This window comes from Pholcus phalangioides, unplaced genomic scaffold, assembly GCF_987345545.1.
Source record: "Pholcus phalangioides strain wild (caught in Gottingen) unplaced genomic scaffold, Ppha-v1.0 ptg000015l_1, whole genome shotgun sequence".
In the NCBI taxonomy this organism is placed as follows: Eukaryota; Metazoa; Arthropoda; class Arachnida; order Araneae; family Pholcidae; genus Pholcus; species Pholcus phalangioides.
The window spans coordinates 21,043,187-21,065,667 of record NW_028301608.1 but is presented as its reverse complement, the minus strand read 5'-3'; the positions used below and the strand labels follow the sequence as shown (position 1 = coordinate 21,065,667).

General features: G+C 35.5%; 1 long non-coding RNA gene across 2 annotated transcripts; it reads left to right on the top strand.

The window, feature by feature from the left end:
• The first annotated feature begins 1,689 nt into the window (after positions 1 to 1,689).
• On the top strand, positions 1,690 to 20,086 carry LOC149075660 (uncharacterized). 2 transcript variants are annotated; one of them, XR_016194015.1, is made up of 4 exons: positions 1,715 to 1,918; positions 8,013 to 8,060; positions 12,864 to 13,063; positions 19,575 to 20,086. It is a non-coding gene; the product is annotated as an uncharacterized LOC149075660 (long non-coding RNA). The 2 variants fall into 2 exon arrangements; XR_016194016.1 differs by lacking the exon at positions 12,864 to 13,063 and having other exon boundaries at positions 1,690 to 1,918.
• Positions 20,087 to 22,481: the final 2,395 nt, after the last annotated feature.

The following is a 22,481-nucleotide window of genomic DNA, read 5'->3' as shown; positions in this document are numbered from 1 at the left end:
ACCGACTGTTATAATCAATCTCTGTCCTCTATTCTGCACTTCTTTTTCAACGATTAGACATTACTTGGAGCGGCAACAGTGTTGTTAGCTCGAAGATGGATCAAGTCAAGCCGCTGTCTCGTTTATAGGTGCCTCATCCCTATAATCGGCATCGACGAGATATCTCTCACCTTCTCAAAAACTTATTTTATCAGTGACAAAAAGCCCAGATACAGTGAAGCTGATTTCTCAGCAAAATGCATTTTCACATTCCCCTTACTTTGCACTTGCTGAAAATTGGAAGAAAGGCTACTACATGAACAAATATATGGCATTTCACAAGGGATTTCTGCTAGGCCGGTTAAAGAGATTGTAAAAGATTCGTGGAAAGACTGGTTATTTGTGGAGATGAAGATTACAAAGAAGAAAGTTCATCTCTGCCCCCACGGGGACTCGAACCTCGGTCTCTAGCTTGGCGGATGAGCGCTCTACCATCTAAGCTAGGGAAGCAGATAGAATATTTCAACCTTGGAGCGTATGTATGTATGTTGAAAGGCTCCGTATATGGACGGCAGCAGCAATCGACTAATAGCTCGTGAATGACAGGCCTTTCAATGAATCTTGTACAGTGTTATCAAATGGAGAGGACATTTCTATACAAAGAGACTGTACCTGCATATAGAAATGTCCTCTCCACTTGTCAATACAAGATTCATTGAAAGACTGGTTATTTGTGGGGATGAAGATTACTAGGGGGAAAATTCATCACTGCCTCCACTGGGACTCGAACCCCAGTCTCGCGCTTGCCAGACCAGTGCTCTACCATCTAAGCTATGGAAGCAGACAGAATGTTTCAACCTTGGAGTGTATAGCCTATATATGTTGAAAGGCACCGTACATGGACGGCGTATTTAGCGCTATTTTAGCATCCAATGAAATTGGCTTCCGACGCCAAGCGGGAACGAAAGTGAAGACGCCGTTGAGCCAGAGCTAGGTGGTAAAATACTGATTTTCACCAAGAGTCCCGAACTAAAACAAAATATTCTTCCATATGACTTTCTCTTGGATTTTTGTTAACACACAATTTTTAGTCCATTTTTTCCCCCAATAACTCGGATAGGGATAATTTAACTTGAAGATTATTGTGTGCTTTTTGTGGTTATTTTACTGCATTCGATGCGAATCTCGATACAATAAAATGACATTCAAATGCCGGAAGTAGGTTTGCATTTGATGGGGAGGGGGGGGGGAAGTTTACTTAACGATTTTTAATGCGTTTTTTATGTGGTGACATAAAAAAAGGAAAGTGAGAGGAGGATTTTTTATGGTGATAAATAGGCATAATGACATTTTCGACGTTTATTTTCTATGATGACATCATGTGATATAATATATCATTCTCTCTGTGTCTATATGTCCACTTTTCTCCCCCCCCCCTCGCTACGCCACTGGAAATGCACCTCCCCTGTGATATTGCAGCAGCTTTGATTACGGGGGAGGATCACCATCGACCAATTTTTTTTGCTATCCACCTGACCTGCATTGTTTTCATATGAGAGAGAGAGAAAAAAAAAATGACACCTTGCGTTATCGAGCGTTTCCAATACGCTGCCAATATCAATCTGTTATCAACCACAAAAAAAAAAACCTTTGGAATCCTTATCCGCGTCTCGCTTTCAATATATATACACTTGACTTTTCGATCAGGACGTCTTTTTTTACAATTATTTTCATGACTCCGGGAAACTGATAGATTATTATTGTATTATTATTTTTTTTTTTGTAATTTGAATAATGGTAAATGTGAAATTTCGCTTTTTGTCGTCTCTACGATACTCGGTTATGGGATGTGATCACCTCCCCTTTGGTCCTTCTCTCTCTCCTTGGCTGGCTATATTGGACTGGACTTTCTTTTACTTGTCATTGATGTCGGATGGTGGTAAAAAAGAACGCCTTCAGCCTAACAAAGGCGTTGTCGGCGTTTCCTTATTTTATTCCTTTTTACTATTTATTCAAAAAAATAACTTTTTTGTCAATATTTACGCGAGGTTAACGTATAACTGAATTTTTAGCACTGAAATTTCCATATCGAGATAGATTTTAGACTCGGCTTAATTACTCAGAAATCGCCAACAAATAAGGCAGTAAAATACAAACATCCTAATGCATGTCGACGTACAGTGGGTGTCGTTTTTTCGAAGGAAAAAAATTTTCCCACAAATCCCGCTGACCGAGGATTCTCCCTTTGAGATTGGATACCAAAGTGAAGATTTGGAGAGTTAAGATGTAAGTTAAACCGAGAGTTTTAAGATTTGGTATCCAACCCAAGAGGGATTCTCTTTCTCAGCGTGATTTGTGTAAAAATATTTTCCCTCTGAAGACGACACCCTGTGTATCGACGTGCATCAGGAGTTTTGTATTTTCAGCATGTTTGCCTTATTTGTTGGTGATTTCTGAGTAATATTAGGCAAACTATTCCATATTGCATTAATTATCATTATAAAATTTAAAGATATTTGTCGGTTCGGTTTGTAGAATAAAATAGTAGTAAAAAATATACATCACTTGCATCTATTGGATTAAGATTAACTTTGTTGCGTGAATCTACTTTTCCAAACATTAATATAGAATTGAATACAGAAATTTTTCCTTGAAATTTAAAGCACATTTTGGATTTTAGCTATAAAAAAATTCTGGATTATTCTCTTGTAATATAATCTTTTCCTCATTCGAATAAGTCAAAATGTCTATACATTTCCTGTTTAAAAATTGCGAAACAATCCTAGTACTGTTTACTGATTAATAGCAATAGCATACTAATATTACATTAATAATTGCATTTACCAAAGATTTTTCATTTCCTTCATTTTAATTAAATTTCTTCCATAAATGGGTATAAAATGGAATTCAAATGATTCAATTGTTCATTTTCTAAAGATTCCAAAAGAAATTATCATTTTTAAGCATTTATCTCTCATGTATTTTTCATATTATTAATTTTAATTTATTTTTTGTATTAATTTATAATTACTAATAGGAATACGGTAGAAAACGCTATCAATTTTAAACCGTTTAATTAAATCACATTTTATTCTTGTTTATCAAATTATAGTGGGGGGGGGGGCAAGCAGAAAGAAGGCTTTGTTAGTTAGGTTACATGATCGATTAATCATTTTAAATTGATAATGAACCTAGAATTGCACTTTTTATGTTGAGATATTTGACATGTGTATTGATGTACAGTTCTCCGAAGGTACCTGATAAGACTTCGGAATGCCCCTTGGGAAGTGGATCTACTTTGTTGTGAGGAGAAATGGGGAAGAATTTTTCGGGAATTAAGTGCTGATATTGCTCCCTCTTGGTGGAAATCAGTATTTTACCTCCAAGAGCGTTTCTAACGCGTCTTCAGTTTCGTTCCGTTTGGCGTTGGAAGCCAATTTTATTGGATGCCAAAATAGCGCTAAGCGAGAAAGATCTGATGAGCAGTTACAACCGGCTCTCAAGATCTTTTAACTGGCATAGCAGAAATCCCTTGTAAAATGCCACATATATTCGTTCATATTAGTAGCCTTTCTTCTAATTTTCAGCGAGTGCAAAGTGACATTTCACAAGAAATGTGAAAATGCGTTTTGTTGAGAAATCGGCTTAACTGTATCTGGGCTTGTCATTGATTTGATAAAATGAAAGGCTTTTGAGAAAGTAAGATATCTCGCCAATGCGATTATAGGGATTAGGCAAGTATAAAGGAGAGCGGGCTTAATCCATCTGTGAGCTAACAACAGGGTTGCCGCTCAAAGTGATGCCAACGATTAGACAATCGTTGAAAAAAAAGACAAAAGCAGAATAGGGGACAGCGATTGACTATCGCAGTCGTTCTCAAAGTTAGCATCGCGTCTAACAGGGACATCACCAACCTTTGTCTGAGATGTCGTGGTGAGCTAGGGATATTGATTTATGCCTCTTCGGGGCTTTAGAGGGTTCTTTGTATACCTATTCTGAAGAGCCGTAGTGGAACGTTGACTAAGACAAGGGAGTCACGGGGTGACAAACGTTAGAGTACCTCTGGGCTATAGCGATGATGCCGACGTCATAAATGTGCTCAAAGGTGACGCCTGGGCCAGCCTGGTACTTCAGGGAGCTCTATTTTACCTGTAAATAAGAACAGAATCGTCTTATGCCACGTGACGTCACGTATCTGAGTCTATAATGATTGAATTCCGTTACTTGTCGAAATATAAGAGGTAGTAGCTAGTTCCTTGTTTTAGATAGTAGATGAGAAAAGTTCAAGAATGCGTTCTGTATTCTAGGATTAGTCTCAAGAGGTTCTGTTCTTCATTGAATCGATTCTGGGTGACTGATTGTGACTGATGTCTCCAAGTGCATGGGAATTTTTTTTTTTCTACATAAAGTTAACTGGGAAAAAAACGAAGACAAACTTTGCTCCTTCTCAGGTCACGTTTACGCGAACAGTTCATCACTATTTGTCCCCTATGCGTGAGGTATTGAGAGTGAGAGAGAGAAATGTATCTTCTCTATTTTTTTATCATTATTCGCACACACGTACTGATAGCATAGACAGTAAAACGAAAGATATAGAAGGAAAGAAAAAAATAATAATAATAAAAGGGACTTGAAAATTGGACCTGACAATAGTTTCATGAACCTTTATAAATGTTATCATTCGATTGGTGTCGATTTCGCCAGTGTGGCCGCATTGTGTGTGTGAGAAGCGATAAGGATAACAACTGAATAATACATTGAGCTTATCGATATTCTGATTAATATAGTAATACATGTAGGAAGTGGGAGGGGGTATTGGCTCTTTTTCATCGTCGAGTACAATATTAACCTTTGAAAAACATACTTTTTCTTTAAACAATATTGTTCAAAAATGACTTCTTTTTTTTGTAACAATTGAAAAAGTATGTTTTGGTTTTGTGTTTCCATTAACTTTTTTGTGGTTTTCATACATTTTTCTTTGTACAAATTCCGTTTTTATTGATGTAATTTTAATGTAATTATATAAATATGTATATAGCGAATGCGAGCTGATCTCCCATTTAAAAAAGGGCCTCTCCACAGGGAGCAATTACGTCAACAACATTTTAAAAAAATCACGCATAATACCAACAGGCAAAATAACCTGCAGAGTTGTTTGCTTCCGAACTTGGAGGAAAGATGGCAGCACTTCTTGAAACACAAAACAGGCATTCCTCAGAAACAAACTTCACTTTAGGTACAGAACACTCACGTGGGGCATTCTGTGACATGCCCCAATTCATTAGGAATCCTCAGAGGAATATTTACGAGGTGCAAGTGCAGATTATTATTATTATTATTAGTAGTAGTAGTGGTGGAGAACCGAGTTCACCTCAGCAAAATATCCGGAAAATAACTGTTTCCTTGATATCTCGGGCTGAGAAAAAAGCCATCTTCTCACTCTAAACCGTCCCACCCTGGGGCCATTTCCTGAAGTTAAGAGAGGCTACTAATGCCTCTACTTTAGCGCCTCACGCCACAGTGCGTGAAATAGGCAAGGCTGGGTCATGTCTCCAGTGATGTAGATGGTAGCATGCTTGCCCGGTATGCAAGAGGGCCTGGGTTCGTGTCCCGACGGAGACGTGATGACTTTTCTTTCCGAGTTCACCTCAGCAAAATATCCGGAAAATAACTGTTTTCTTGAGTAGTAGTGGTGGTAACCAGGGCTGGACAAATATATATTGCCCGACATACACAAGGCACGTATTTTTTCTTATCACATACATGCCTGACGCAGACAAAAAAAGAAAAAACTTTAAAAACACTTCCGTTTTTGTTTTTTTTCAATTTTTTCATCGATGATGATGCCATTGGGTTACTACAACCATTCGTGAAATTCTACAGAAGTGCTTTCTTTGGTAGCCACGATGCAAATACGTAGTCAACGTATTTTTATATATTTTTAGAGGAAGATGTGATCGCGGGCCCTCATTGCAACTGGGCTCATAGGCTGAAATCTTTGGCGGGCTCCGAGGCCATGATTTTTTGCGGGTATTTCTCTAGTTTCTTGATTGATTTTATCTCTTTAGTAAATTTAACTGTTTCAGAGTGAAAATAATAGTGGGATTTATCCTAGGCTATAATGGTCAGACGTCTTGGTTTCCAGGGAGGATCGGTTTTTTGACCAATAAATGCAACATGCCGAAAAATGCTTTCGGGACAGCTGTTTGTCCCGGTTTTTTCTTCACTAATCGAATATTTAACAAAATCAAATTATTCTTTAGAAAAAAAAAGGACATGGTGGTGAATTTGGGGGGGAAGGGGGTGGTAATGATAATTTTTTAATAAATGATAATTGGTGATAATAATAAATGATAATGATAAATGGTACTGATAATTCTCGTATGGAAGAGCAATGCACATAAATATTGCTTGAACGTTGGAATCCCACCTGCCACCTATTCGATGAAAACATAACTATTTGTTAGAATTCTTAAAATAAAATGTTTGTTCGTTTTAAACCGATGTGCAGCATGAAATGAGCAATATGTGGAATGAAACTATATATTTTTAATTGTTATGCTGCGTACCAGTGTAAATTTTATATGCCAAAATATCAGTTACTGTGCATTTAGGTTTGCTGCAAGGATAAATTTTGCTGTGAACTTAAAACATAAATAAAGTTAAAATTTATACCCGTATGTAGCATAATAATAAAAAAATTATTGTTTCATACTACAAATTTATTTTTATGTTGAACATTGATACAAAACTAACAACCATTTTATTTGAAACATTATAACAGATAGTTTTATTCTTATTCAACAGGTGGCAGCAGAAGTCCTAACGAAAAGCGGAAGGACTTCCTACATTTATTTTAGCAATGCATAAATATGAAATATAATTAGTGAGAAAGTCTCCCTATATATTTTGACGATTCTCAAATTATTCCTCCCATTTATGTTTTTTTTCACTTAATTTCACCAGTCTGCAATGATGATTTTGCAGACCGGTGAAATTAAGTTTGAAGAACATTAAACTAAACTATACCGCAAATAGGCAATTTCAGCCTGGCTTTTAAATCAGGATTTGTTTCTCAGTCGCATGGTCCAGCTACCCTATCCTATGCCTGCGCCGTAAAGCGGCTATGATTCTATAAGCGGGATGAATTGTAACTTGACTTATTTATTAACAGCGAGGAAAACTATAATTATCGATTTTGCTAATTTTTTAGTTTTTTAATTCGGGACCACATTCCTTTCGAATTTTTTTTCCTCAAAATTTCGATTATTTAAAAAAAATTATATCACTTCGGTATTTTTTTGCAAATAAATCAATTTGTTTTAGAAAGTTTATTAATTAAGTCCAGTAGTAATGTTTTCGAGAATATGTAATATTTTGATTCGGCATCTATTATTTTAAGTTAGATAGTCGGTCGGGAATGTAAATTTTTGGGGATTTGTCCAGCCCTGGTGGTAACATGTACGCATGTGACGGTCCAAAGCCTAACATCTTCGCAAAGCAGCCGGCCACTTCACACCTTGCCCAGATTTCAGACACTGACCATTTCACAAAATGTCCAGCAGTTGCTGGCCATTTCGCGAAGGCACTAGATTTCGGATATGGCCAGTAACACATTTTTCAGCGTGAACACGATAAGAAATAAATAAAACCTTCATGACATATTGGAATAAATATGGTTCCAACCAACAGGTACAGCTAATATTCGTGGCGGATAATAATCGAAGGCTTCGATCTTGGTTAAATCGCTTGAGAAACATGTCGAACAACAGGTTATTTGTACAGCGACGAGGTTGGGAGAGATAATATAGTATTATTATTTATCATTATTTTTTATTATTAGCCTATTGATTCCCCCTAATGAATTGTTTTCTTTTATATTACGATATTCTCTAACTCGATTGAACCAATGATATTTTTTCCTAGTTCCCTATCATTCATTGGCTCATAATTATTCCTGTTATTAGACTGATTTTAGTTGTTTTTTTTTGCCGTCCATTATTCATTGTATTGCATTTCCCCTTTCGTTTCAGATCATAAAATGAGTTATTGAGCGGACAGGAAAAAACGAGAATGTTGCGGTATGTGCCTTACTATTATTATTAAATATTATTTTGGTTAAGGTATAGTTTTCCTGCTGTTTATGGTCGTTTGAGATCACAGTAATCACCGAAACACTCTCGTCTTCATCAGTTTAAAGATGAGTTTATTTAAAAATTTAATTAACTGAATGGATGATTAAAAAAATCATGTCTGTAAGACAGCGGTGGGCAACCTTCTCATTACGTGTCAGTATCTTATATGTAACATTATCTAACGTGAATTTTTTTGCACATGCCGTTCATTTTTTTTTACCATTGTTCTCGTTCGGGATTATCAGTCGTCCCATATTAGCGAGATTGCCTATTTTAAAAGAGATTTAACGTTTCGAACTATGAAAAACTATGGCTATCAACCATAGGCGGAGATAGACTTGGAAGTTTGGGGGAGCACGATGATGATTATGTCAATTCATATATGCATATATACATTAGATCAGTCAACTTCACCTTTGACGCTGGGGGGGGGGGGGCAATGTCCTCCAACGCCCCCCCCCGTATCTCCGCCCATGCTATCAGCACTCTTATAATCAAATGGTCATGTAACTTATCAACATGGTCACCTAAACTTCGATACTTTTGGTGTTCTAACTAAGGCATCCTCTCCTATTTTTCTGATAGACTTAATAGCCCCAAAAATTAATTCTTATTTTTACATATACTGACTGTTTTAAATACAGCTTCTTTCCCGCTGTACCAACGTTAACTGAAACAATTTCCCCTCCGTTACTGTTGATTCTCCGATGACCAATGAATTTTTGTATAATGTAAAACAAGCTCTTTCCCCCCCCCCCTGTTCCTAATTAAAGGCATTCTCTTGTATAGGCCTCAGCCAGTAATATTGTACGAATAAATAAATAAATAATGTCGGTTTCCTGTTTGAAAAAGTCGCTTCGCAGAGAGCAAGCAGATCTTCATCATGATATTTACATAACAAAAAAAATTCAAGCATTTATCATCCTCACTTCAAAATATGCTGGAAAGATGGCAGCACCAGGAAGAACGTGAAACAAGTACAACTCTGACAACACAAATACGTTGGGGCGACGCACTTTCCCACACGCACACAACAGGTTCCAAGAGCATACACAGATTTTTTTTTGTTCATTAAAAAATTCCGCAGAGGAATATGTATGAGGTGGTGCACGTAAGGTCAAAAAGTGGCAGGCCTCTTACAAAATTTATTAGGGGTGGCGGGAGGGCCCATTCCAGTGTTCCAAGTTCCAAGCCCATCGTAAAGTACTTTAGATGAGCGTTTATTCCATGCACATACATGATCTTAAATGAGTAAATCAAGTTGGTGATTCCGAAAATAAAATAATTCTCACTCGAAAAAGGAGTGACAAAATAAGCATTTGCACGAGAAAAAAAAAAGGGACAGTTGAATTATTATTGTGACGATGGAGAAAATGATCATTTGCTGTAAAACAGGATGCATGCTCTATAAGTTGAAATTTAGAGAGTGGTCATTATAATGGTCTTAACCGCTTGGCTTACAAGGTCTCGGTGAGGAATTCGGATGATCTATCTCTATTTGACGAATAGGCGAGGAATATGTTGACCTCGTCCTAACCTAACGCACGTTAGAGAAAGGTAAAGAAGTTGAGGGGAAAAAAGCAAATGAAACAGTATAATACATAAGTGCAGGTAAGAGAGAGAGAGACACATAAGCGAGTTATACGAAGTAGATTTCTCTTATTGCCCTCACACCCAACCAGTTTTCTCTTATACGTATATACATAGTAAAAGGATACATCATATATATGGGGAAAAGTCACTAATAATTGTATATAAATAAAAAAGAAAGGGGTAAAAGTATATACAACTTCGTTGGGTTGCAACAAAGCTTGGCAGTGATAAGAGGGGAAAGAAAACACAGAGAGCTTGTTTGACTTTATTCTAAAGGCGTATGGACGTAATATTACGTTTTTGATCGTAAAGTGGTTAAGTGTGGCATGGCTTAGAGAATGATTGCTCACCACTGGACTTGACTTAGGCCGGTATTACACTATAAACGTTTGATAAAAATTCTTTTATAAAACTTGAAAATGTAACTAAGCACATGTGTTACATTCCAGCGAACGTAACTAATCCGCCTAGTAGTTGCATTTTTCAATTTTTATAAACGAACATTTATAAAACTTTTATAGTTTCATCCCGGCTTTAGTGCTTATATTCTGGGTTTTCGCAAATGAAAATCTGTATCAACAAAGAATAACAAGAAAATGAAACCAATGAAAACTCCGAATTAAACTGGTAATTTTTTTATCCAGAAACTCTTAGAGCGAAACTACCTACGGCCGGGCTGTAAAAGTTTGAATAAAAGATCTTTTACAAAACTTGAAAAAACAAACAACCAATAAGGCCATTGGAACCAATACGCTTATTGGTTGCATTTTTCAAGTTTTATAAAGTAACTTTTCTAAAAGTTTTATTGTATAATGCCGGCTTACTAATTATAACTTGTCATTTGATTTTTGTTAATATATATACCTAATATAATCGACTTTTCAATATAAGACCGTCATCTTCTATTTTAATGAATGACGTCTAGCGAGTGACTCGTCACTGTATATTGAGAGCCGATATTTGACGGACTTGCTCGGCGATGAAATCATACAAATATAAATATTATTCTTCTCATATAAACAGAGGAATAGTTATCTCTTCCCACGCAAGTTTGTTCACTTGGCATCAAAACTGCGTTTGCGTTGACGTCATCGCGTGGGATAACGAAAAATATATAAAAATAATGAAAAAACTACGCCGTTGACAGCAGGGTATTTCTCGCAACGATATATGCACCTTAAAATTAGTTACAGAACATTTATTTTCGCAGACATGCATCAATATTATGTCTTTTTACTATCTCGGCAGTAGATTGTCGTAACTTTCACCATTGGAAAAAGTTTTGAGACTCGGATTTGTGGTTACCGCCTTTTTTTACCAATTAATAATAAATGATTTATGATGTTTTCGTGATCAAGAGAAAATTAAGTGACCATGAATCCTACAGGACACAATAATCAGAGACTGTATCAGGGGTCTACAACGCTTGGCCTGAGGTTCGCGTAAGTCTCCCCCCACCCCCACCCGAAGCTTTTTGCGGAGCCTCGAAAACCGAAAACGCTTACACGATCACAGAATTTTATAAAACTGTTAAGGAAAAGAAAACTGTATGAAGAAATTCATTTTCCAGAAATAAGCATTCTCCAGAATTCGTTGAAAGAAGCAATTTGAAGGAAATAATTTCAGAATTATTGGAGGAAATAATTTCAGAATTATTGGAGGAAATAATTTCAGAATTATTGGAGGAAATAATTTCAGAATTATCGAAAGAGATCATTTCAGAATTATCGAAAGAGATCATTTCAGAATTATCAAAATAAATAGTTTCAGAATTATCAAAATAAATAATTTCAGAATTATCAAAATAAATAATTCTCCAGAATTAATGAGAAATTATTTTTTAGAGTTAATGAGAAATCATTTTTTAGAGTAAATGAGAAATAATTTTAGAATTCTCGAAAGAAATAATTTCCAGAAAGGATGATAAATAATTTCATAATTGATGAGAAATAATTTCATAATTGTTGAAAGAAAAGAAGTAATTTCTCAAAATCGCTAACAGATAACATATCAGAACTATTCAGAGAATTAATTACAGAATTATTGAAAGAAATAGTTTCACAATTAGTGGAAGAAATGAAAGAAAAGAATTACTTTCAGAACTATTGAAAGAAGTAACTTCAAAATTAATTTTGGAAGACATTCCAGAACTAATGAGAGAAACAATTTCAGAGCTATTCTCGAAAAAAGAAATCGCAGTTCATGAAAATTCATAATTAATAAAAAATATTTCCAGAATTGTTGGGAGAAATATTGCCCACATTTGATAGAAATATAATTTCAGAGTTAGGATAAAAATTCATAGTTGGTGAAAAATTACAGAATAAATAAAATTTTCTGATAATATTAATATAGCCCCCCCCCCCACCTCCCACGTTTGATTCGGAGCCCTTAGCCCGTTGAGCCAGCCTTTTAAAACGTAATTGCGTGAGATCTTACTTCCAAAGCAAGTAGGACTTTTGGAATGCTTTTTTTTTGGTCTGCAATGACTGAAAGGTTGAAGATCCTTAGTGTATATTTCTATTTAATAAGCACTGCCCGGATATTGCTGAGATTTGCATATTTTTTTGCATCTTTTGCATTTTTCTTTCTTTCTTTTTTCACTGTTAGGGCATTTTTTTCACTTTTTTGAAATTTTTCGGCTTTTTCACTTTTTTGAAATTTTTCGGCATTTTCACGATACATTTTTTCAAGATTTTTCAAGATTTTTAAGTCATTTTTCAAGATTTTTTTAGGGCAACAACAACATCCAGGCCTTATTAATAAGCATTGAATTTTTCCTGTGGAAAAAATATAGTCTCTCGTGAAGCACTTTTATGCGAATTTTATCAAAGGAAAAAATTCAATCACTTTCACGACCTGACAATAAGAAATATAAAATTGTTTTAGAGTTAGATATACGTTGTGTACTCTCTTTCACATACAACGTGTGTGTTATCATTTCTAATGGATATCAAGGTTAAACTTTACAGCAGCTGTTGCTCCGTAAAAGAGCACGGCACACATGATACGGTGGCCATTTTTGTTCTTATTTTCTCCCAAATATTAAAGCGGATCAGTATGGACGTACTCGAAAGGGAAAGATCCGGGACAGTTTTTTGGACCACGGTGTTCCGCAGAGTACCGCCCTGAGTTCACAGTAACTATTCCTTTCAGAAGCCTGTGAACACAGATGGTGGTATCTCAGCGGAGCGCTTCGTGACGTCATCGATTGGACCATTCCCTTCCTACGCCATGGAAAAGGCAGCGGCGGAAGATTTCATCATCACGTGGACGCATGGCAGTTGTGTATTCGTGTGTAGGTGTGTTTCTTTACCCACAAGAGAAACACGGATCCAAAAATAAATAACAGAGAAGTAAGTCTTTTCTTTTTCACCGTGAATATTTATGTTTGAATACTTTAAATATTTCCTGCCCCATATGTTTTCAGCATTTATTTATTAACAATTTTTGCCAAACGCTAAATATTTTCGTTTACTTATAAACGTGTATAGGTATTAGTTTCAGCGCAGTACAAATCACGTACTGCATGTGTGTCTTGTGATCCATCTTTCAAGATGAATTCACTTCCTCCCAAGCACGCGTGCTCAACCCATGGTCAGCGGGCCAAATGTGGCCCTCTGAGACATCTAATGTGGCCCGCGACCTCAAACTTAATTTTGTAAAAATGAACCAAGCAGCACATAACTGGATCACCTGTGACCCGCGGCACATTTACACATAAATTAAGTGACTTGGGGCACATTTGAAGATCATTTTAGTTACCTAGGGCACTGTTCTAGATGAAATGAGTGACTTGGGGTACTGTTTTAGATTAATGAAGTGACATGGGACACTGTTATTGATCACTTAAATGGTTCGCGGCGCATTCTCACGCCATTAAAGTAGCACTCGCAGCACAGCACATTTACAGACCACTTAAGTGACCCGCGGCACATTTATAGATTTCTCATGTGGCCCCCAACCTGTTTTCAAACCAATGAACTGACTAGCACTCTTCAAAAGGTTGATCACCCTTGCTGTGAAGGAGTGTTTCGTAGCCTCTTTGGACAATTTTCTTCTTAGCATGCCTACCCCCCCCCCCCCATTGTCTTATCTTGGGGATCCTTCTCTCATTTAGTAACGGGATCTTATCTACGTTGGTTTTTTTTTTAGTAAATTTATAGCAAACAAAAATGTTTTATAAATAAAATTGAGCCTCTGGGGCTATAGCTTGGTGAGCGTCAATCTTGCTCGAGGGGCGAGGTTTCTACAGAGATGTCTCAAAATCATAGGCCCCCCGGATAAAGTGATTTTTCTGGAGGTCCTACTTATATACATCTAGGTTTAACGACTTGAATTTTTACATAATTAATCTCGAAAACCATGGTACCAAATCTCATCATGTAGGCTTCCTATGTACTCATGTGTTTGGCTGGCTCTGGTTCTGTGGGCAGTTCTGTTGAATTCTGAATGTAATGAAATTTCTCTCCTATCATATTTCACATAAAAGCTTTATCCTTTGAAATTTGAAATTTTTCTACAGCTCTCTGTGAGCCCCCCCCCCCTCAACCACCTGTCATAGCTCCCCTTCCAATTGATTTTCACCCGTGGCCCCCTTCCTTGGAAAATCCCAAGACCACAAGGAGGCAATCTAGGTTGAGAACTAATGATCTATAAATCACTTTCAATATTAAAAAATCAAATCTATAGTGCCATTTATCATTACTGGTACCTCTCTAAACTTATCTTTAGAGAGGATTTACTGTAGCTTCTCTGTGTACTGATTACAGTAAACTTTTCATTCGCTGTTCTTCAGAAACCTCCCCTTCCCAATGGTATGCCTAGAAATCTGCAAGGGCTTTCTCATAGAGTTGGGCAAAACCCACCACATTGATCAGGAAGAATTAATTGTTTTTATAGGAAGGTGCTCCTTCAGAAAGGTTTAAAACACATTAGCATGCAGGACTATGAGAATTTGAGAGCTTGGTATTAGGCTGAGGTGATGGAGAAAATGTGCAAATATATACAGAATAATAACACGAGACTTCTCTAATTCGAGCTCTCTTTTTTTTCCTCATTATGACGAGTGTTTGCTTTAACCCTCTCACTGACATTGACGAGATATCGCGCGCCTTCCTAAAAAAAGTCCCACTTTAGCAATGACAAGTCCGGATATTCTGTGAAGCTGATTTCTCAATGGAATAAGTTTTCCATCCCTTCACCCCTTTGCAAAATTAGAAAGAAATGCTGAAATTAGAAAGAAAGCTCACTTCATAAAAATCAATAAGGTATTTTACAGGGAGTTAGTGATTTGTGTTGAATTATGTTAACCTTTTAACCGGCATAAAAGGGTTAACATAATTTTCACGTTGCCAAAGAGATAAAGTTGATATTTCAAGAGCAGCTGTGGGAATTTTCTCTTCCTCTGAGGAGAATTTCCACAGCTGCTCTAAAATATTCTTAGAAATTCTCTTCCTCTGCTGTTAAAACCCTGTCATATGTCGGTATTACACTATAAAAGTCTTTTATAAAACTTGAAATGCAACTAATAAGCGTATCAGTAACATTCGAGCGAATGTATAACCGATAGGCTTTTCAGTTGTATTTTCCAAGTTTTGTGAACGATTTTTCATCAAACTTTTATAGTGCAATCTCGGCTTAATGTCAATTTTCTTTTCCATTTCTGTTGAATTTTAGAGTTACATCATATGGTCTGCAGATTTTATGGAGAGGGGCACCAGAGAAATATTCCTCGGGCTATTTGCTGCTTGGACCGCCAAACTGGGAAAATCGTGAGGTCACGGAGGGGAGAGAAAACGCAAATATTCACAGAAAATAATCAGGCATTCTTTCGTTAGGCATGATAGAGCCTGATAACGCCATCGTTAAAAGCATCAAAATAATTTTCTGGCCCACGCTACAATTTTGGAACATTTCCTCATTGCATCGCGTGCTTGCTTTTCCATAATTTCCACGTTGCCAAAAAAAAAGTCGATATAGATCTAGAATTATTCTAGAATTATCCTTTATTTTTGTCTCCCGTAAATATAAGGCCAAGCGCAGAAAGAGGACAAAAGAGTTCTTTTTTTTATTTACTGTCTTTTTAATATCAAAACCCATTCACTGCCAATTTATTTTTGTTGCAGTTTATAAAAGGCTTGTTGCCAAAACCTTGTCCCGTCTTACCCATTCCTCTTACAAGAAGTCAATTTCGCCCTCCTGACGTTGTCATGACGACCCAATGACGTCAGAGAGATGGCGAGTGTGTGTTCCGACCTTGAATATCTTCTCTACTTGGCGTTTTGTCCCGTCCAGGATCACGTGCCCTGCTTACGTCTCTCTCTATCCATTTTTATCCCTGGAGTTGATTTGTCCCGGACATAGTTGTAGTGTGTGTCCTGGAACGATGATGGTAGTAGGCCGCATTGCATCATGAGGTAGACATTCCGTCGCATTCCCCCCCGTAATAATGATGATGATCATGATAACAGCAATAACTTTGACTGAATACTTATTGCACAATGGTGTTTTAATATTCTACAGCAGTGACGTCACAAAAAGCTTTTTCGGTTTGACAAACTGCTACGCAGTTAGAGAATATAGACATCATAGGGTAAATACATTTTTAATATGTTTTATGGACAATGTCCAAAGTCTGCATTCCGTAAGGTGATTAAGACACTACGGACATTGGCCGTAATAGATGTAAAAATGGAATTTAGTATGCTACATGTGAAACAAGACCTGTTCTGGCTTACAACTATAAAGCGTTGGTGCATAAGTTACAGCTTTAAAAAAAAGGGCCACATTAAAAGTCTCGTAGGACCCCGGCAAAGCGATGTTCTACGTCCCCTACCAAGCTGAAGATACAGTAGAATCTCACTAATTCGACACATATCAGACCAAAGTTATGCCGGATTAATGGAAAACAGTTGAAAAAAAAAAATCCACCTAAATATATAAACTTCTGTGCATTCAACATATCCAATCAGGCAACGTGCGTGACAGGGCCTGATTTCTGCAGGGGAAAGTACAACATTTACCCAAAGCCCTTGAAATTTAGATTAATTATCTACTATATTCCTTGACTAATCAGATATCTTTGATCTTAGTCACAGGGGCTCCATAATTTCTGCTTGGCCCGGGGAAGGGGAAGGGGGGGGCTCAGACGTTAAACATGGTGTTTTTGTCTTCTACACACGAAGGGAGCGAGCCTGAAAAAAGCGGGATCACTAAACGGACCCGCTTAAGAAGTCTACGGTATCTTTAGGAGTCTACCAATTAATATTATTACTCTCGAAAATAATAACATTAAATCTCATTATCACGAGGCCCCTTGACACACTTGAGGCCCTGACGCTATGCCCGGATGGGCTCATCCATTGTTTTAATGGCTTTAAGAAAAAACAATAGGCATTTTTTAACACAGTGTGTGCAATCAAATGATAGTAATTTAAATGAGTGATTTTTGTCACATTTTAATGACAGAAACAGAAATTTTTTCTGTTATCCGAATATTCAGAATAAATTAATTTGTTTATACAAAAACTGATGATGACAGAAAATTATGATGTGAATAAGGTCGAGATTGTGCTATAAAAGTTTTACAAAAGTTCTTTTTAAAACTTGGAAAATCCAACCAATAATCGTATCGGTTACATTCATTTTGGTCGTTTTTTTTAAGTTTTGTAAAGGATCTTGTGTCATCCCGGCTTTATAGTAATTAATATATTATAAATATATCAATACATATACAAAGTCTACAGCAAATCAAATACCCAACGTGGTTTGGCTGCAAAAAGTTGCCCATAACAAATATGGATGTCAAATATAAGTAAAATACAGTAACCCAAAATAAGAGCAATTATCACGAGACATCAAATACACACTAAAATAAAACTAATACAAACAAATGATTATGATAAAATAAAATACACTGCACATAAAAAATTATGGTTGTCTTATCTAGATAATTAAAGTTCCGTGAAGTAATTAAAATTCTAAAATAGAAATAAAATATGGAAAAATATCAGCAAAACAAGGAAATTGAACTGTAAAACATGCTTGCATCTCTAAAATAATTAATTGAGGGGAATGTGAGGATTAAAATGAATTTTTATATTTCTCACAATCCAAAAATGTCAGAATAAAATTTGCGGCTGTATCTATCATATCGAAAAAAATTTATCCGGTAATATCTGAATGAATATTCACCTAGATATCGGTCTTGAAAATGTTTATTTTCCACTCTTTTCACGAATATGAAGGTGATCATAAAAAAATGTCAAAAAAATCACGAATTTCAATCATTGATATCTTGTCAAATTTTCATTCAATTATCAAATAATTACGAAAAACATGTATCGCGAAAAAAAAAAAAAAATTCATGGTCATGGGGGAAAAAAATTCCTGACTGAGAATCAGGATATTACTTTTTAAATTCGTAAAAATTCAAATATCTGAAAACTTAATTTTGGAAGAGTTATAAAAAGAAAAACATTTCCGAAAATTTCATTTTTGAACAGTCATAAAAAATTAATTTTTTTTTGTTAAATTTTTTTTAAAAATAATATAAAGCTCATTAAGCCTTTTAATTGTCAAAAAAGTGGGGTTTTTTTCGTGTACTAGTTCGAAATTAAGAAGTTGAATTTCTCCAAATCACATTCTATTAATTGAGAACTTTTATACGGCCTCTATACTTCCACAAATTAAAAACTTACGGCTGTTCAATTTCACTCTTTTCGCTGATATTTTGAATAATTTATTTCAACTCTGGAATTTATATTCGTTTTGGAAATTTTTCGTGAAAAATAACACCCTAAATATTTCAATGAATCTAATTGTTCAGTACATTTCTTGAAGAATATTTAGACGTATGCACACACATGTTTATAAGAATATAGTCGAACATAAACGTCATTGTATGATTTTTGCATGATTTAAATACAGTCGAACTTGGTTAATTCAAAGTCCAAACTCGATGGAAAAAAGTTAGAACAATCCAAAATTATTCACTTCCTTTACCCTGGATCCTTAAAATGACTTTATATTGCAGTTTAATCATCAACATTCATAGGGAATAATAACTATCAGTTATTAAATTTTTTTTCATCAGTTACGGAAATGTTTCCCAAATTTTAATAATTTATAATTATAATATAATTAATCTTAGTTGCTGCATTATTCCACTGTTCTGGAATCAGCATCACTGCAAAATTTCATGACCATATTCAAAGCCTGATTTATGGAAACAGTGCATGATCATCCGTCATGAAACGGTTCCTAAATTTTGCTTATCGTTCTTATTGCTTCCCGGGAAATATATATATACTTTCATTAACGTATCACACACAATCTGAACTTTCCGGTACTTTCCATACACTTAATGACGACAAAACGATTCGGATTTTGACCGTTGCAGATTGAGCTGTAGGTTGAAAAGTAAATCGGTATTGAGTGGTACACGTTCTAGATACAACCCAGCTGAATGATGTTAAAATGGGAATTAAATTATTTAAAAAAAAAAAAGAACAGAATCAGTTATGATCAGAAGAAAGTAAACAGAATTTTCAAACTTTTATTAATTTTCAAAAATTCGTTGTTTAACAACTTGATTGAAAAAATCAGTCTGGCTTCTCGTAGAATTTTTCCAACCTAAATTTGCTCAAACAAAAATCAGGATTTTTTTTCTCCAACTTCGAGTTACGTTTCGAGAAATTTTATCATGAAATTAGTTATAAAACTCAGGGGGAGATCGTAAAACTTCAAATTATCCAAAATTCGAATTAACCAAGTTCTACTGTATTCATAAAACGTATTTGCTTTATTACCTTTTTGCTATTCTTTTTTTTAACACTTTGTTTCTTTTCTCTATTTATGTTACAGCTCTTATTTTGATTTATTTTATTGCATGAAAAGGGATAACACACTCCTTCTTGGTTGTCGGTGTAGATGCATGCGATATGAGCTTTCCTTTATCTTACTTTTTATTTTTCCCCTGTGTCCTAGTTTCAGAGGTGCACCTTACACCACTTCTCAAATTCTCGGCTGTAAATGCACCCTTCTGAAACTCAAGACCTGGGCGGAATATATCTTCTATATACACTACTACCAATAACACCGCACATAACAGAGAGGGCAAAGACAAAAAATGGCTGAATTTAAAAAACTAAATGGCTTGCTTGCATGACTAATGCTCTACTAACGTCATAATCGTCGCCACCGCCACCAAAATGGCTTCTTCTTCTACTCCGGAATCAGCTGCAACAAGGAATTATCGAACTTATTTTTAGCTGCTATGTTTTGGCAACAGATTAAATACACGTGTATTTGTAAAAAAGAAACGAAAAATCGAATGTGTGTCGGAAATTAAAATACATGTTACGCTTGTTTCTAAACTTAGACTCTGTTTTTTACTTCGTTTTTTTTCTTTTTAAATGAGTTTGTCATCGATTCGTTTTGTTTTTCAACGAGATAACACTGAATACATATTGTTTTTTACGATAAATGTGTTTTTTTTATACGCTGTTTAAGATCTGATAAGAATAAATCCGGCTTTGCCAAATACGTACAATCAATATATTTTCACGGTTTGAAAAAATATTGATTATAGATATAAGGATATTGTTCTATAAATCAATGGCAGATGCTGTGGGAAAACCCACCAACGTTTTCTGCATTTTCTATCTCCCGAACAGACCATTTAAAACCCTTTTTTTTTGCATTTGACTATTTAGTTCTTTGAGTTTGAATAATTACTTTTATTTATAGTTTTGTATAAGCCGGGATTACACTATAAAAGTTTGATAATAGTTCTTTTATATAACTTCAGAAATGCAACCAACAAGCGCATCGGTTACATTCGAGTGAACGTACTATACATAAATTCGAGTGAATATACATCAATAGGATTATTGATTGCTTTTTTCAACTTTAGCGAAAGACCCTTCATCAAACTTTTATAGTGTAAAGTCGGCATAAGAGGGATGAATAGTATCTGAAACACTAAACGATGAAAGAGCGTTTATAAATACAAATACAAGGCCACGACAGGCAAAATGCCCAACGAGTTGGCTGAGAAAAAGATGCCCATAATAAATATGGATGTCATATATTTCAAAAATACAGCAATCCAATTAAAAATGCAATTACAAAATACATATATATGTATACATACATGATAAAATGTATATCATGTATCATATATCACTTATCATTTAAATATACAAAAAAGTAATTCAAATAAAATAACTAATATTTGAGATTATTCCACTTGTGTACAGTCTTTAAAAATAGGAATTCTCAAGCCAATAGAAACGTGCCAGCACAACGATAAGTAGTCAAAGCATAGTACAGTGTATCCCATAATACAAATACAAATACAAATACAACGCCACAACAGGCAAAATGCCCAACGAGGTGGCTGAAATTTGTGAATAGTTTAAAAATTCATTAAAAAAAATCAAGGAATTGGTATATTTGAATGCGATTTGCGAAAAAGTTATTCTCATGAAGAGGGATTTCTTTTCTTTTTTTTGGCATAGGAAAATAAAATTAGCCTAAATTTTTGTTGATAGAGGGTGCTGCAAGAAAGCAAATCAATTGAAATATGCAATTCGGAATCATTTAAAATGCAGGATATTAACAACGATTAGCAAATCATTTCTGAATTTTCCTGTTACTGGCGCTTGCACAAAGTTTGCATTATGACGTTGGTATTCATGGACAAGGCACACTATTAGTGTGAAATTGTGAAGCTTTAGCCACGAATCACCGTCTGAAGCTTCACGAACGTTTCAGACACAGAAGAGATTGAAATTAAGTTCAGGCCCAATCACTCCTTCCCTAGTGCTATCGACAAAAATTTAAACTCAACGATTTTTCTTTTTTACACAACCGCATTGAACTATGTCAACTGTCTCCTTAAATTTTCATGAATTTTTAAACTGTTTAAGGATTAATGGGATACCCGGTACACATAAATAATAAACTAATTTATTTTTCACGCAGACCCACCGATAGAACACTATAAACATATTGGATCACTCACTTCCTCATAGGGGAATGTGAATTAATTTCAATTAGTGAAATTTCAATCCTGCTCGGATAAACAATTTACAATTTTTTTTTTTTACGAGTAATGTTAATCTCTCTCTCTCTCTCTCTCTCTAGCATTTGATTTTTAAGTTTTGAGCGTCTACAGCAAATAATCGATGACATAGTTCATATAATATAGCAGCGGTTCTCAACCGGTGCTCCGCGGAGCCCTTGGGGGTCCTTGTGCACTCTCCAAGGGCTCCGCGGCCGCGCTAGAAAAATAAAAAAAAAAACAGTGAAATTAAAAGAATAATTATAAACATTTTTAAATAGTAAAAATAGATCAGTAACTTGAATGAATGATTAAAAAATTGGCCAACTGGGCTCCGCCATAGAATTTTTTTGCTTAAAAGGGCTCCGCGCGCGAGTCAAAAAAGGTTGAGAACCGCTGCAATATAGCCAATTTTCGCCAAATACGTACTGTACTGTCGCCTCCAGTTTTGCATTGGGTTCTCTAACCTTCAAAAACCACTCTCAGTCGAAGCATGTCTTTCAGACCGGGACGTTTGGTTATCTAATATCCTCTATATTTCTTATTTCAGGCTGGGATTACACTCTAAAAGTTAATTCCTAAAACTTAAAAATATATTGGCCTATTGGTTGCATGTTACCAATAGGCTTAATGGTTTTTTTTTTAATTTTTGTAGAAGATATTTCATCAAACTTTTATAGTGTAATACCAACTTAAGTAAAACC